Source organism: Oryctolagus cuniculus, chromosome 13 (assembly GCF_964237555.1).
Source record: "Oryctolagus cuniculus chromosome 13, mOryCun1.1, whole genome shotgun sequence".
Lineage (NCBI taxonomy): Eukaryota > Metazoa > Chordata > Mammalia > Lagomorpha > Leporidae > Oryctolagus > Oryctolagus cuniculus.
This window is the reverse complement of record NC_091444.1, coordinates 29,018,779-29,032,628: the sequence shown is the minus strand read 5'-3', so window position 1 is coordinate 29,032,628 and position 13,850 is coordinate 29,018,779. Positions and strand designations below refer to the sequence as shown.

The window sequence follows — 13,850 nt, the reverse complement described above, 5'->3', positions numbered from 1 at the left end:
GGAGTGGTATATTTAATTGTTCCTGTTCTAGAAACTATCTATGGCTTAGCACTATATGTAAAATAGTGGACACACAATAAATATTAATATCTTTTTTAAAAAATTATTTATTTGCTTGAAAGAGTTACACAGAGAGAGAAGGAGAGGCAGAGAGAGAGAGAGAGAGAGAGAGAGAGAGAGGTCTTCCATCCACTGGGTCACTCCTCCACAACAGCCGGAGCTATGCTGATCCAAAGCCTGGAGCCAGGAGCTTCTTCCAGGTCTCCATATGACTGCACAGCCCCAAGGACTTGGGCCATCTTCCACTGCTTTCCCAGGCCATAGCAGAGAGCTGGATTGGAAGTGGAGCAGCTGGAACACGAACCAGCGCCCATATGGGATGCCAGCACTGCAGGCAGTGGCTTTACCCACTATACCACAACGCCGGCCCCAACTATTAGTATATTAAAATTCCACATGAAGGTTATGGGCCATCTTTGTGGCACAGTGTATTAAGACAAGTTCCAGCTGCTCCATTTCAGATCCAGCACCCTGCTAATGGCCTGGGAAAAGAAGCAGAAAATGGCCCTAGTGTTAGGACACCTGCCAGCCACATGGGAGACCTGGAAGAAACCCCTAGCTCCCAGCTTAGTCCTGGCTACTGCAGCCATCTGGGGACTGAACCACCAGATGGAAGCTCGATCTCTCTCTCTCCATCCCTCTTTCCCTCCCTCCCTCCCTCTCTCTCTGTAACTCTTTCAAATAAGTAAAAAAAAAAATCTTTTTAAAAAAATAGAATGAAGCTTACAAATACCTCATACCTCTGTGCCATGTTACCCCAACCTAGATGACACAGACTGTCTTCAGAGAGGTTCTCAGCTTCTTTTCTCTCCCATCCCATCCACATGGGCCATGTACCCTCATCAATCACTTCACAAGCTATGATTTCTCAATGTCTACTCCACCTTGAACACTGGCCCAACCCATCCCTTGGTTCAGAATGACTCGAGAATCACCTTTGACCTATGAAACAATGAAAGGGTAACTTTTGAAATCATTCAGGCACTAGTATACACCAACTGTGTCTGAAGGTTTCCATATTTAATGAATAAAACAACAAAGGACATAAAAATTGATCTAAGCATTTATAGGCTTACCAGAGAAACACATTAGCTTTACTCTGCATCCCCACTTAACTCCAGAAATGTTTCCCAGGAGTCCCACAAGATGAGTAACAGTATGCAGACGGATTTTATGGATAATTAGTCCTACTTCAATTCAGACCCAATGCAAGGCAGGCATACTCAGTAAAAAAGAGTTATTTATTAAAACACCATCCAAAGGCCATTTAGGAAGAGACCCAGAGCTGAGGGTGGGAGGTGGGGGGTGGGGTGAAGCACTGGTCTGTGTCAGAGCCAGATGAGACTCCCCAGCCATTGCCCCATGCTACTTGCTGCAGAAGTTAGTGTGAAGGTCCACCCGGTACTTATGAGAATTCTCATTGTTTGATAGATTTTCATTCCAATTAGCTGAAATTATTTGTCACTGAAAAATTCATTTGGTCATCCTTTTATCTGAAGATACTTACTGTATATTTCCCCTAAATGTCTCTTTTTCTGGTTGATCACTTCTATTTTTTAGTTTATTCTTTGTACCATATTTATCCAAGCTCTGTACAATTCTAATCACCTGCAAATTTAAAAATTTGAACTTATTTCAGTTTATCAGTAATAATTCTCCCAGTCATAATGATGAGAGAGTAGGAGACACCTGTCTTACTCCCACTACAAAAAAAAAAAAAAAAAAAAAGATATCCATGCAGGAAAAATGGCCCTGCAAGGGCTCAGAAACCAATGAGGGACCCGCAGCAACAGCTCCACTCAGAATTGTGATAGGAACGTTCGTGTTCACCAGCTCCTAGGTTGGCCAGGAAGTGATACAACATAAACCTGGGCAGGAGACAAATGATGAACACCATGAAAGGTCTGAGATTTCACCCTGCTTCTGAGCTAACGTGTTAGCCTGCCACAGTTGCATGCAGAAGACACAAAGTTTCTGGGTCCAAGAGCCAGGACTTCATTACTCACAGCAACACCAATTCCCACAGGACAAGACAAAGAGGGACAGGTGAGTCTGCGAGGGAAGTGGGTTGACTTGCAGGAGACAAACTCTGACTTTAGAACACTCAGATTGTTTTGTCCTGGACATATAGGCCACCAGCCCTTTGCTCCAGAGGAAAACACTCCCTGTATCATCCAAGTTGGTTCTTGATGCAAGCATCCTTGAAAAGCTAGTCTGGAACAGTGTCTTCTTGCAAGAATGTAGAGAAATGTGAGACTCCTGTAAAACTGCCTTCCAATAACAGACTACTCAGCAGGTAACTCAGTGGACTGAAGATTTAGAACATAACGAAGTTTGAACACTGCCTACAAATACAAAATACAAGGGTACTTCAAAAAGTCCATGGAAAGTGGAATTAAAAGATAAGTTTATTGTGGTGCAAAAAAATTTCAAAATCCATGTATAGTTTTTCCATAACACGCATTTTTCATGAACTTTTTGAAGACTCCTCTATGTGGATTTTGAAAATTCTTTTGTGCCAGAATTAGCTTTTTTTCTTTTTTGAGAAGCAGAAAGACATAAAAATGAACAGAGGTGGAAAGCTCCCATCAGCTATATCACTCCCCACATGCCCACAACATCAAGGACTGGGCTGGGTCCAAAGCTGGCAGCTGGGAACACAATACTGGTATGGCAGGAATCCACTGAGTCATCACCACTGCCTCCTGGGATCTGCACTGGTAGGAAGCTGCAGTCAGGAGACAGAGCCGGGCATAGAACCCAGGTACTAAAATGTGGGACATGAGTGTCTTAGAGTCTTAACCACCAGGCTAAATACCCACCCTTAACCTTATCTTTTAATATGATTTCCCACAAACTCCTCCAAGTCCCCTAGTAAGTTAGAGGACAACTAAATGCAGCACAGGATCCTTGACTGGGTCCTACACTAAGGAAAACCTATGCTGCTATTTAAGACAACTGGTTGACTTTAAAAAAAAAAAAAAAGATTTATTTATTTATTTGAAAGACAGATTTGCAGAGAAGCAGAGGAAGAGAGAGAGGTCAGTCTTCCATCCGCTAGTTTACTCCCAGATGGCCGCAAAGGCCGGAGCTGTGCCAATCCAAAGCCAGGAGCCAGAGGCAGCTTCCAGGTCTCCCACTCAGATTCAGGGGCCCAAGGACGTAGGCCATCCTCTACTGCTTTCCCAGACCGTAGCAGAGAGCTGGATCAGAAGTGGAGCAGCCAGGATTTGGAAATGGTGCCCATATAGGATGCCAGCATTGCAGGCGGTAGCTTTAAGTGCTGTGCCATAGCGCTAGCCCCATACTAGTTGACTTTTAATACATCCATGTATTAATAATATTACTCTATGAAGATTAGTATGCTAATTTTTATAATTATACTATTGTTATATCTATAATTATATGTATATTTCCAGATCAGATATTCAAGACAAACACTGACCCTCTGAATCATGTTCAGTTGTGGGTGATCAATGACAATCAGCCTAGACAACATTGGCTTCTTTTAGGAAATACTTTCAATGTACTTTCCACTAGTCTGGAAATGTACAAATTTATATACATGTGTGTTTGGGCAAATGGTATGTATGTATATATGTATGTGTTTATTAGAGAGTGATAATAGGAAAAAAAACAAATGTGTGAAATATTAACATTTAGGGATTTGATAAATGTATAGAGAATTCCTTGTACTACTCTTGCTACCTTTCAGTAAGACTGATTTTTTTCCGTGTTGTGCTATAGCGGTAAAGCCGCCACCTACAATGCCAGCATTAAATTTAGTCACCAGTTTGAGTCCTGAATGTTCCACTTCCAATCCAGATCCTTACCAATGTGTCTGGGAAAGCAGAAGACGATGACCCAAGTACTTGAGCACCTGCACCCAGTGGGAAGTGGTCTGACCTCTCTCCACTGTCACAGCCATTTGGGCAGTAAACCAGTGAATGGAAAATCACTCTCTCTGTCTCTATCTCTCTGTAATTCTGCTTTTTAAATACATAAATAAATATTTTTAAAAGACTATTACAAAATTTTTTAATTTAATAACTAGAAAAATGTTGAGACATTTGGATAATCTCAGAAGAGGAAACAATTTCTGATTAAGTAAAAGAAATCAGAAATTTCTCAAAAAAAACATGAAAATATACAAATTCTATGCATCCAAAGGCCCATAAAAATGTAAAGAATAAAGAAAAAGAGTACAAAATGATTTGTGGTGAGTATTGTAGGCAAAGCATTAATTTATATACAGACTAAAAATTGTATAGCTTAATGGGAAAAACATAAATTCTTCCATGAAAAATGACTGAGCAGTGACTAAGAAGAACTTCATGAAAGAGGAAAGACAATATTTAGGGAAACAATACCTATTCAACTTTGTTAATTATATAAAATTGCAAATTAAAATAATACCTATTAGGGTAGGCATTTAGCCTAGCATTAAGATGCCTGTGTCCCACATCAGGGTGCCTAAATTCAATTCTCAGCTCTAACTCCTGGCTCCAGCTTCCACCAAGCAGGCTCCAGGGCACAATGGTTATGGCACAAGTGAGTGGGTTTCTACCACCCACATGGAGACCTGGATTAAGTTTCTGGCTCCCAAGTTCAGTCTCACCCAGGACCTATTGCAGCACTTGGGGAGCTAAGCAGCAAAGAGGAGCTCTGTGCATGTGTGTGTGTGTATGTGTGTGTGTGTTTCTCTCTCCCTCTCCCCCTCTCTCCCTCTCTCCCTCTCTCCCTCTCCCCTCTCTCCCTCTCTCCCTTTCAAAAAACCATTATGCTTGATGATATAAGCCAGGCCTGATCTATGGTAACCAGCAGAGTACCAAAAATATAATGTATATGAGCAAAATTGACATTTTGAGATTTGCTTATTGTTTAGTGCTCTTGTCTATTCTATTGAGAAGCAGTGGGTTTTTTTCATCTTAAGTATTAGTTGACTTCTTTACTGAGTGGGGGCAGGGTTAAGCTTATGGTTATAAAATAAACTGAAAGTATGTCTTTGTAAAAATTAAAAGAAACAAAAAGGAGGGAGGAGGGGAGCACAGGCAAGAGGGAGGCAGGGTGGGAAGAATCACTGTGCTCCAAATCTGTCTATAGAAAATACACAAAATTTGTTCACCTTATATAAATTTAAAAAACAATACTTACCAAATCAGTAAAGATTTCAAAAGACTATGCTCAGCACTAGCAAAGATGAAGTGCACTATTATCTCAAACACTCTTAGGTTTTCTGAGAAACAACTTAACAATATGCGTCAAATGCTCTTAAAATATTCATATTTTGACCTAAAAATTCCACTTTTAGAAGTCTAAAGAAATAAATGAGGACTTGGATCTTTGAACTCTGGCAGGAAATTGCCCTCCACCCCAGCTTGGGCAGTAGTCAGCCCCTCACTACAGTGACCCCATAATAGGTGTGTCCACCAGCATCCTAAACCACCTGCCATGGAAACGTCAGCCCTCCTTCCCCTCCTGAGCCTGCACCATGCTCAGCACAGCGGGGAAGAGAGATCCCCTCAAGCTCTCTGCGGCTTCTCTCAGAACTTCTTTCTCCTTCTCAGATCTCAGTGGATCACGACACTTGGACTGAAGACTGGGATTGAGAGGAAACAGGGAAGAGGAGACAGAGAAAACTCAGAAGTCCAGCAGAGCCACCCTCTCCCCATCCTTTTTCCCCTGCCTCCTGGCTCCTCCCTCCAGCTTTCCTCGAGATCCCCATCTGAGCAGGAGCTTTCCATATTTTACATTCTGATTTCTCTCCCTCTGTATGACTTATAGCAAAATGCTGTGATGGGATGCTGACTTTACTTTTGACATGGAAAAGGAAAGTGGTTCAGTTTTGACAGTTCTTCTCTCCCTCCACAAAAGCTGGCTTTTTTTTTTTTTTTTTTTTTTTGATAGGCAGAGTGGACAGTGAGAGAGACAGAGAGACAGAGAGAAAGGTCTTCCTTTGCCGTTGGTTCACCTCCAATGGCCGCTGCGGCCGGCGCATCGCGCTGATCCGAAGCCAGGAGCCAGGTGCTTCTCCTGGTCTCCCATGCAGGTGCAGGGCCCAAGTACTTGGGCCATCCTCCACTGCACTCCCTGGCCACAGCAGAGAGCTGGCCTGGAAGAGGGGCAACTGGGACAGAATCCAGTGCTCCGACCGGGACTAGAACCCGGTGTGCCAGCGCCGCAAGGTGGAGGATTAGCCTAGTGAGCCATGGCGCCGGCAATAGCTGGCTTTCAACACTGTCTCTTCACAGACTTCCTCGAGATCCTAGACTGGAAGTCCAATGTGTCTTTGCCTTTCTGCTGAGACAACCTAAATTCTCCTCTTGGCAAAGGATGTCAGCATTTGAATCTTGAAACAATCACACTTTTGTATATGTGAAAAAGAGCAGTGCATTAATATATATGAAAAATAGATTATTCCTAAAACACTAAACATTTTTGAAGAAAATTATACATGAAAATGAATGAGTGGGGTGGGATTTTTAAATATTTAATTTTATTTATTTGAAAGGCACAGTGACACAGAGGGTGTGAGAGACAATGAGAACAAAGATAAGAGTGAAAGCAAGAGGGAGAGAGAAATCTTGTAGTCTACTCTCCAAATGCCTGCAATAGCCAAGGCTGGACCAAACCAAAGCCAGGAGCCAGGAATTTCATCCAACTCTCCCATATGGGTGGCAGGAACCCAAGAACTGAAGCCATCATCTGCTCCCTCCCAAGGTGTGCACAGGCAGGAAGCTAGACCCCAGGAACTCTGATATGAGATACAGGCATCCCAAGCCCTGGCTTAACTTACTGAGCCACAAGGCCCACCCCGAGGGAGGCATTATTGCTAAGTGTGTTTTACTCTTCATACATTTCTGCAATTTCAGAATATAATACAATGAGTGTGCACAACTTCTAAAATCAGAGGCAATAAGGAAAAAAAGAAAAGGCAGCAATCATCCAGCCATATTCCTACTTCTTTGTGATGGGCTAAGGGATTAGTATCAGTAGAAATGGATCAGCTTGAACACACTACGGTAAGAGCTAAGCTCTCTCAGTTTACTGCACCAAGGTTTTATCTGGAATTGTGGCTAATCGCAAACTCCTAAATCACTTTTCCAGCTAAATATTTTCTCAAAATACACCTGGTGCAAAGATAATGTTCTGAGAGCCAAAGACCCTAGCTCCTTTCTCTTCCTTCATTCAGCAGGCTCCCAGTTCCTAGAGGAATTGTCCATCTCAAAGCCTTGACTGTAATTTAGGTCAGCTCATTAGCCACACAAGGCTGCTGTGAGCTGTGTTGCTGTTAGATTTGTCATCCTATGAAAAAGAAATTTTTAGGGGCCAGCACTGGGTGTAGTGGGTGAAGCCTCCGCCTGCGGTGCCAGCATCCCATATGGGCGCTGGTTCATGTCCTGGCTGCTCCACTTCCTATCCAGCTCTCTGCTGGGGCCTGGGAAAGCAGTGGAGGATGGCCTGAGTCCTTGGGCCCCTGTACCCGTGTGGGTGACCCAGAAGAGGCTCCTGACTCCTACCTTCAGATCGGCACAGCTCCAGCCATTGCGGCCAGTAGGGCGGTGGGCCAGCGGATGGAGGATTCTCTCTCTCTCTCTCTCTCTCTCTCTCTCTCTCTGCCTCTCCTTCTATCTGTGTGTGACTCTTTCAGGTAAAATAAATAAATCTTTAAAAAAAAAAAGAGAAAGAAATTTTAAAAAAAAGAAATCGAAGCAAAGATTTGCCCATAAGAAATAAACTGGTCATTTGAAAAGTGTGAAACAGAGAGTGAGTCACTGAAAGACCCAGTTAAGACCCTGGCTACTGTGCTGCTCGTTTGTTCCAGACAAGGCTCTGATCAGCCTACCAGGACAACTGGTGGAAGCTTTTAGCTGAATTGAACGTATGCCATTCTGTCAAGTTGGAACAATTAAGGCAAAAAGAACATTCTGCCTTTCGCTTTATGATTTAATTTCTGTACCACACTCAAAGAAACTATACAGCACTGCAGAATGATTCACTGATTTCCTTTTCTTCCTGCTCTTCTTAATTTTATATGGGCCTTTCTTCTGGCTCTTCTTAATTTTCCTTAATTTTTCCTTAATAACTAAGCTTCTAAAATGAAAACTGAAAAGAGTACTATGGCCATTAGTAGCAAGAAATGATCTGCTTTGATTCCATTCTGAATACCAGTCCCCAAGCACTGTAACTCATGGATTCCAGGGGCTGTGTAATTTAATCAATATGGAGACTTGGGTTGGGCAGAGACCCATGGTAAAAGGTTATTGGAAACTATAAATCTTAAAACCTGAAATCTTAAAATAGAGCATAAGGGGCTGGCGCCAAGGCTCGCTAGGCTAATCCTCCACCTGCAGCGCCGGTACCCCGGGTTCTAGTCCCGGTCAGGGTGCCGGATTCTGTCCTGGTTGCTCTTCTTCCAGCCCAGCTCTCTGCTGTGGCCCAGAAAGGCAGTGGAGGATGGCCCAAGTGCTTGAGCCCTGCAACCACATGGGAGACCAGGAGGAAGCACCTGGCTCCTGGCTTCAGATCAGCACAGAGTGCTGGTCATAGCGGCCATTTGGGGAGTGAACCAACGGAAGGAAGACCTTTCTTTCTCTCTCTCTGTCTCTGCCTGTCAAAAATAAAGAAAGAAAGAAAGAAAGAAAGAAAGAAAGAAAGAAAGAAAGAAAGAAAGAAAGAAAGAAAGAAAGAAAGAAAGAAAGAAAGAAAGAAAGCATAAGGAAAAACATTCATAACCTGGGCTTTTGCTAGAGATCGTTAGCTATGACATCAAAGCATCAGCAATGAAAGAAAAAAAAAAAACAACAGATAATTGGACTTCATCAAAATTAGAAATATTTGACTATCAAAGCACAATATGTAGAAAATAAGAAGACTACCTACAGAATGAAAGAATATATTTGCAAATAATATATTTGATAAGGACCCAGTACCCAAAATATTTAAAGGACTCTTATAACTCAACAAGACAAACAACCCCACTTCAAAACAGACAAAAGACTTGAGCTACGGCTGGCGCGCTGCAGCCGGCATGCTACGCCAATCCGAAGCCAAATGCCAGGTGCTTCCTCCTGGTAAGAAGACACACAAATGGCCAAAAACCACATGAAAAACTCGTGTCCTTAGCCATTATGAAAATGTACATCATTCCCGGTTGCCCCTCTTCCAGGCCAGCTCTCTGCTGTGGCCAGGGAGTGCAGTGGAGGATGGCCCAGGTGCTTGGGCCCTGCACCCCATGGGAGACCAGGAGAAGCACCTGACTCCTGCCTTCGGATCCGCGCGGTGTGCCGGCTGCAATGCGCCAGCAGTGGTGACCATTGGAGGGTGAACCAATGGCAAAAGGAAGACCTTTCTCTCTGTCTCTCTCTCTCACTATCCACTCTGCCTGTCAAAAAAAAAAAATGTACATCATGAGCACAGTGATATAGGACTGATACCTGCAAGGATGGCTATATCAGAAAATAAGAAATGTTGTCAAGAATGCAGAGAAATTGCACCTTATTCATTTCTGGTAGGAAAGTAAAACAGTCTAGCCACTGAGGACAAAAGTGTGATGGTTCCCCCCAAAAAATAAACAGAGCTAAAAAAAATCCAGCAAAGGTAAATACCCCAAAGTTTTGAAAATAGTTATTCAAACATTTGTACCAAAATGTCCATAGCAGCATTATTAAAACGGCTAAAAAATATGAACACCACAACTGTCCATCAATGGATGAATGGATAAATAAACTGCAGTATACACACAATGGAATAATACTCAGCCATAAAAAGAATAAAGTCCTGATACATGCTTTAGCATAGTGAACCTCATAAACATTATTCTCCCTGTAAGACACAAAAGGTTACATACTGTGTGATTTTGTTTATATGAAATATCCAGAATAGGTAAATCCATATGAGGAGACAAAAAGCAGATCAATCCCCCAGGAGCTAGGGGAAGGTGAGAGAATAGGAATTGAAGACTTAATGGGCACAGAATTTTCATCTGGGATGATGTTTTGAAACTAGTTAAAGGTAATAGCTGTTCAACAATGTGAATGGAGGAAGGCAGGGGGGTTAGGGTCATTTGCTCTCAGATTATCTCTGAAGAAGAGTCCTGGAAAATATTTAGCTGTAAAATTGATTTAGGAGTTTGTGATTAGTCACAATTCCAGATAAAACTTTGGAGCAGTGCACTGAGGGAGCTTAGCCCCCTACAGTAGTGCGTTCAAGAGGATCCATTTCCACTGATACCACCCCTTAGCCTATCAAAAAGAAGTAGGTGTGTGGCCAAGTAATCACTTTCCTAATGTTATGGCAAGCAAATTCCACCTCAATAAAAAAAAGTGAAAAAATAAATATATGTATTTATTTATAGAACTTTAAGCATAGACTGTCTCAGGAGGGACACATGAGAAACTGATCACAACTGATGAGACAGAGAATCGGGTTTGCTAGTAGACGATTTTCTGCCAGCTGGAGGACATTGGTTTCTCCTTGTATCTCTTCACATATCCTTTCTATTGTGTATAGTTATTCAAGAACAAAAATTAGGGGCCAGCGCTGTGGCTCACTTGATTAATCCTCTGCCTGTGGCGCCAGCATCCCATATGGGCACCAGGTTCTAGTCATGGTTGCTCCTTTTCCAGTCCAGCTTTCTGCTGTGGCCCGGGAAGGCAGTGGAGGATGGCCCAAGTGCTTGGGCTCCTGCACCTGCATGGGAGACCAGGAGGAAGCACCTGGCTACTGGCTTCAGATCGGCACAGTTCCCGCCATAGCGGCCATTTGGGGGGTGAACCAATGGAAAAGGAAGACCTTTCTCTCTTTCTCTCTGTCTGTCTCTCTCTCTCTCTCACTGTCTAACTCTATCTGTCAAATAAATTTTTTTAAAAAAATAGTTTTTAAAATGTTACACACAATGACCACCTTCTCAAAACTAATTAAAAAATACATTTATGACTGGTTTACTGGCAATGTTACAAACTGATAATGTGAACAATTTCAAGAACCACATGAAAAGTTTGTGGGATTATTTCTTTCCAAAAGAGAAAGATTATATCCTTTTAAAATCAAAAAAGAAATTCTCTTTGCCATCTGGAGATTTTGAAATAGCATACGAATATAAACAGGATTTAAAGAGTGAAATGCTACAGGAGGGAAAATATATTCATTTACTCTATTGTTAAAGTCACATTAGTAATTTGATTTGACTATAATTTTGCACGACTCATTCTAATAAGTTTCTTAAGAAGAATTTATTCAACAAATTACATAAAATAGAAAAGTTATTTTAACAGCTTTTTATAACTTTTAAATCACTCAAAAATACACACAGAAATGTATGTTATTTCACCTAACTTCCAATCAAAATGCTCCACATTTGCTGGAGTGTGGTGCAACTATAATACTAAATTAAAATTATTGAGTGAATTACTTACCTCAATTCTAAGTTTACCTGGGACAATAACAAGGACCCACTGCCTGTTCCTGTCACTTTCGCCTTCAACTCCTAACCTGTAGCCACCAGGTATGAGTGCGTCTCCACCCACATCAGCCAGGCTGGTGTCCAAATCAGCAATGCCTGTTGGGAGTTCTACTGCTTGGAACATGGAATCCAGCCCAATGGCCAGATATCAAGTGACAAGACCACTGAGGAAGGAGATGCCTCCCTCAACACTTTCTCCAGTGATACATGTGCTGCCAAGCAGGTGCCCATGGCAACGTTTGCAGACCTGGAGCCCACAGTCATTGATGAAGTTCACACTGGCACTTACTGCCAGCTCTTCCACACCAAGCAAGATGCTGCCAATACTCTGCCCACAAGCATGCACCATTGGCAAGCTCACTGACCTCATATTGGACTGAACCCAGAAGCTGACTGACCAGCACACAGGCCTGCAGCGCTTCTTGGTTTTCCACAGCTTGGTTCTGGCTTCACCTCCCTATTGATAGAACATCTCTGTCAATTATGTCAAGAAGCCCAAGCTGGAGATCGTCATCTACCCAGCCTCTCAGGTTTCCACAAGTATGGTGGAGCCTTACAACTCCATCCTCACTACCCACACCTCCTTTACCACCCTGGAGCACTATGGCTGTGTCTTCAGTGTAAACAGTGAGGCCATCTATGACATCTGTTGTAGAAATCTCAATATCGAGCACCCAATCTACACTAAGCTGAACCACCCTTTTAGCCTAACTACGTCCTCCATCACAGCTTCCCTCCACTTTGACAGAGCTCTGAATGTTGATCTGACAGAATTCCAGACCAGCTTGGTAGCCTATCCCCACATCCACTACCCTCTGGCCACATACACTCCCTTCATCTCTACTGAGAAAACCTACCATGAACAGCTTTCTGTAGCAGAGATCATCAAGGCTTGCTTTGAGTTGGCCAACCGGCTAGTGAAATGTGACCCTCACCATGGTAAATACATGGCTTGCTGCCTGCTATACTGTGGCGTTGTGGTTCACAAAGATGTCAATGTTGCCATCACCACCAGCAAGACCAAGCACAGCATCCAGTTCATGGACTGGTACCCTACTGGCTTCAAGGTGGACATTAATTACCAGCCTCCTTCTGTGGTACCTGGTGGAGACTTGGCCAAGGTACAGTGAGCTATGCACATGCTGAGCAACATCACAGCCATTGCTGAGACCTGGGCTTGCCTGGATCACAAATCTGACCTAATGTATGCCAAGTGTGCCTTTGTTCACTGGTGTGTGGGTGAGGGGATGAGGAGGGAGAGTCTTCTGAAGCTCATAGGACATAGCTGCCCTAGGGAGGGATTATGAGAAGGCCGGTGTGGATTCTGTTGAGAATAGTGAGGAGGACGGAGAAGAATACAAATTTTCCATTCCTATAACCCTGCAGCATGTCATACTCACTGAACTTCAGCTTCAACGTCAGCTGACAGCCTTTAGACTTTTCTGGTTACATGGTCTTCATTCAACTGTGATCATGTCTGCCTTTTCCACGTGTACCTGTAAGAGATTTCCATCATGTCTGAAAGTAAAGGCTTTAAGAAAAAAATTTTTTTCCAAACCTGATTTTGCAACTCATATATGAATGATTTTCTGAGTTTATTATAATTATCTATATAATAAAGATCATTTTATTGGTAATATTTTATTTTTTAATATAAAATGCCTATGAAAAATAATCTATAGGGATAATGTAATTTTAGAATTTGTGTTATTTTCAGTGTGATAATACTCAAAGATCATTATATGGAGAATAATTAAGACAATGTTCAGGGGATCTACTAATGAAAATATAAAATTTCTTAAGGACAAAAATCACAGCTATGTGGCTATTTATGAAACAGTTATATTGTTTCATAATTATGAAATAATCATATTGGAAGGTTTAATAGGAAACATTCTATAAATCAGCTTTAGTATTATATGCTTTCCAAACTTACTTCCAAGATTTCATTCTATGATTTTCTCCTTCAGTATTTAAATGAAAAAGCTCCCAAAAAATGGAAACAAGAAGTCCGACAGATGTAATAATTTCATTTCACTTCCTTACTGCTAAAAACAAACCTTAGGTATGTCAAACTAAGTAACCAAAAAAAAAAAATCAACTATGTTAACCTTTTGAGTTAATAATGAAGGAATTAAAGATATGCGATCTCAAAACATGGTGAATTGGCATATTGACTATTTCAAGTTGAAATCATTTGAGGAGTTATCACTACGGAAAGGATCATTTGGCCTGCCATTTCCTACATGCAGTAAGCCTAAAAGATTCTTCTCAGAGGGACGTCTTCCCATACTAAGGCTGAAAAACAGACTTGCTTGCCCAAGAT

At 42.1% G+C, this 13,850-nt stretch overlaps 1 pseudogene; it reads left to right on the top strand.

Moving 5' to 3' along the window:
* Positions 1-13,105, top strand: part of LOC100343490 (tubulin alpha-1B chain pseudogene) — a 60,277-nt pseudogene extending 47,172 nt beyond the window's left edge.
* Positions 13,106-13,850: the final 745 nt, after the last annotated feature.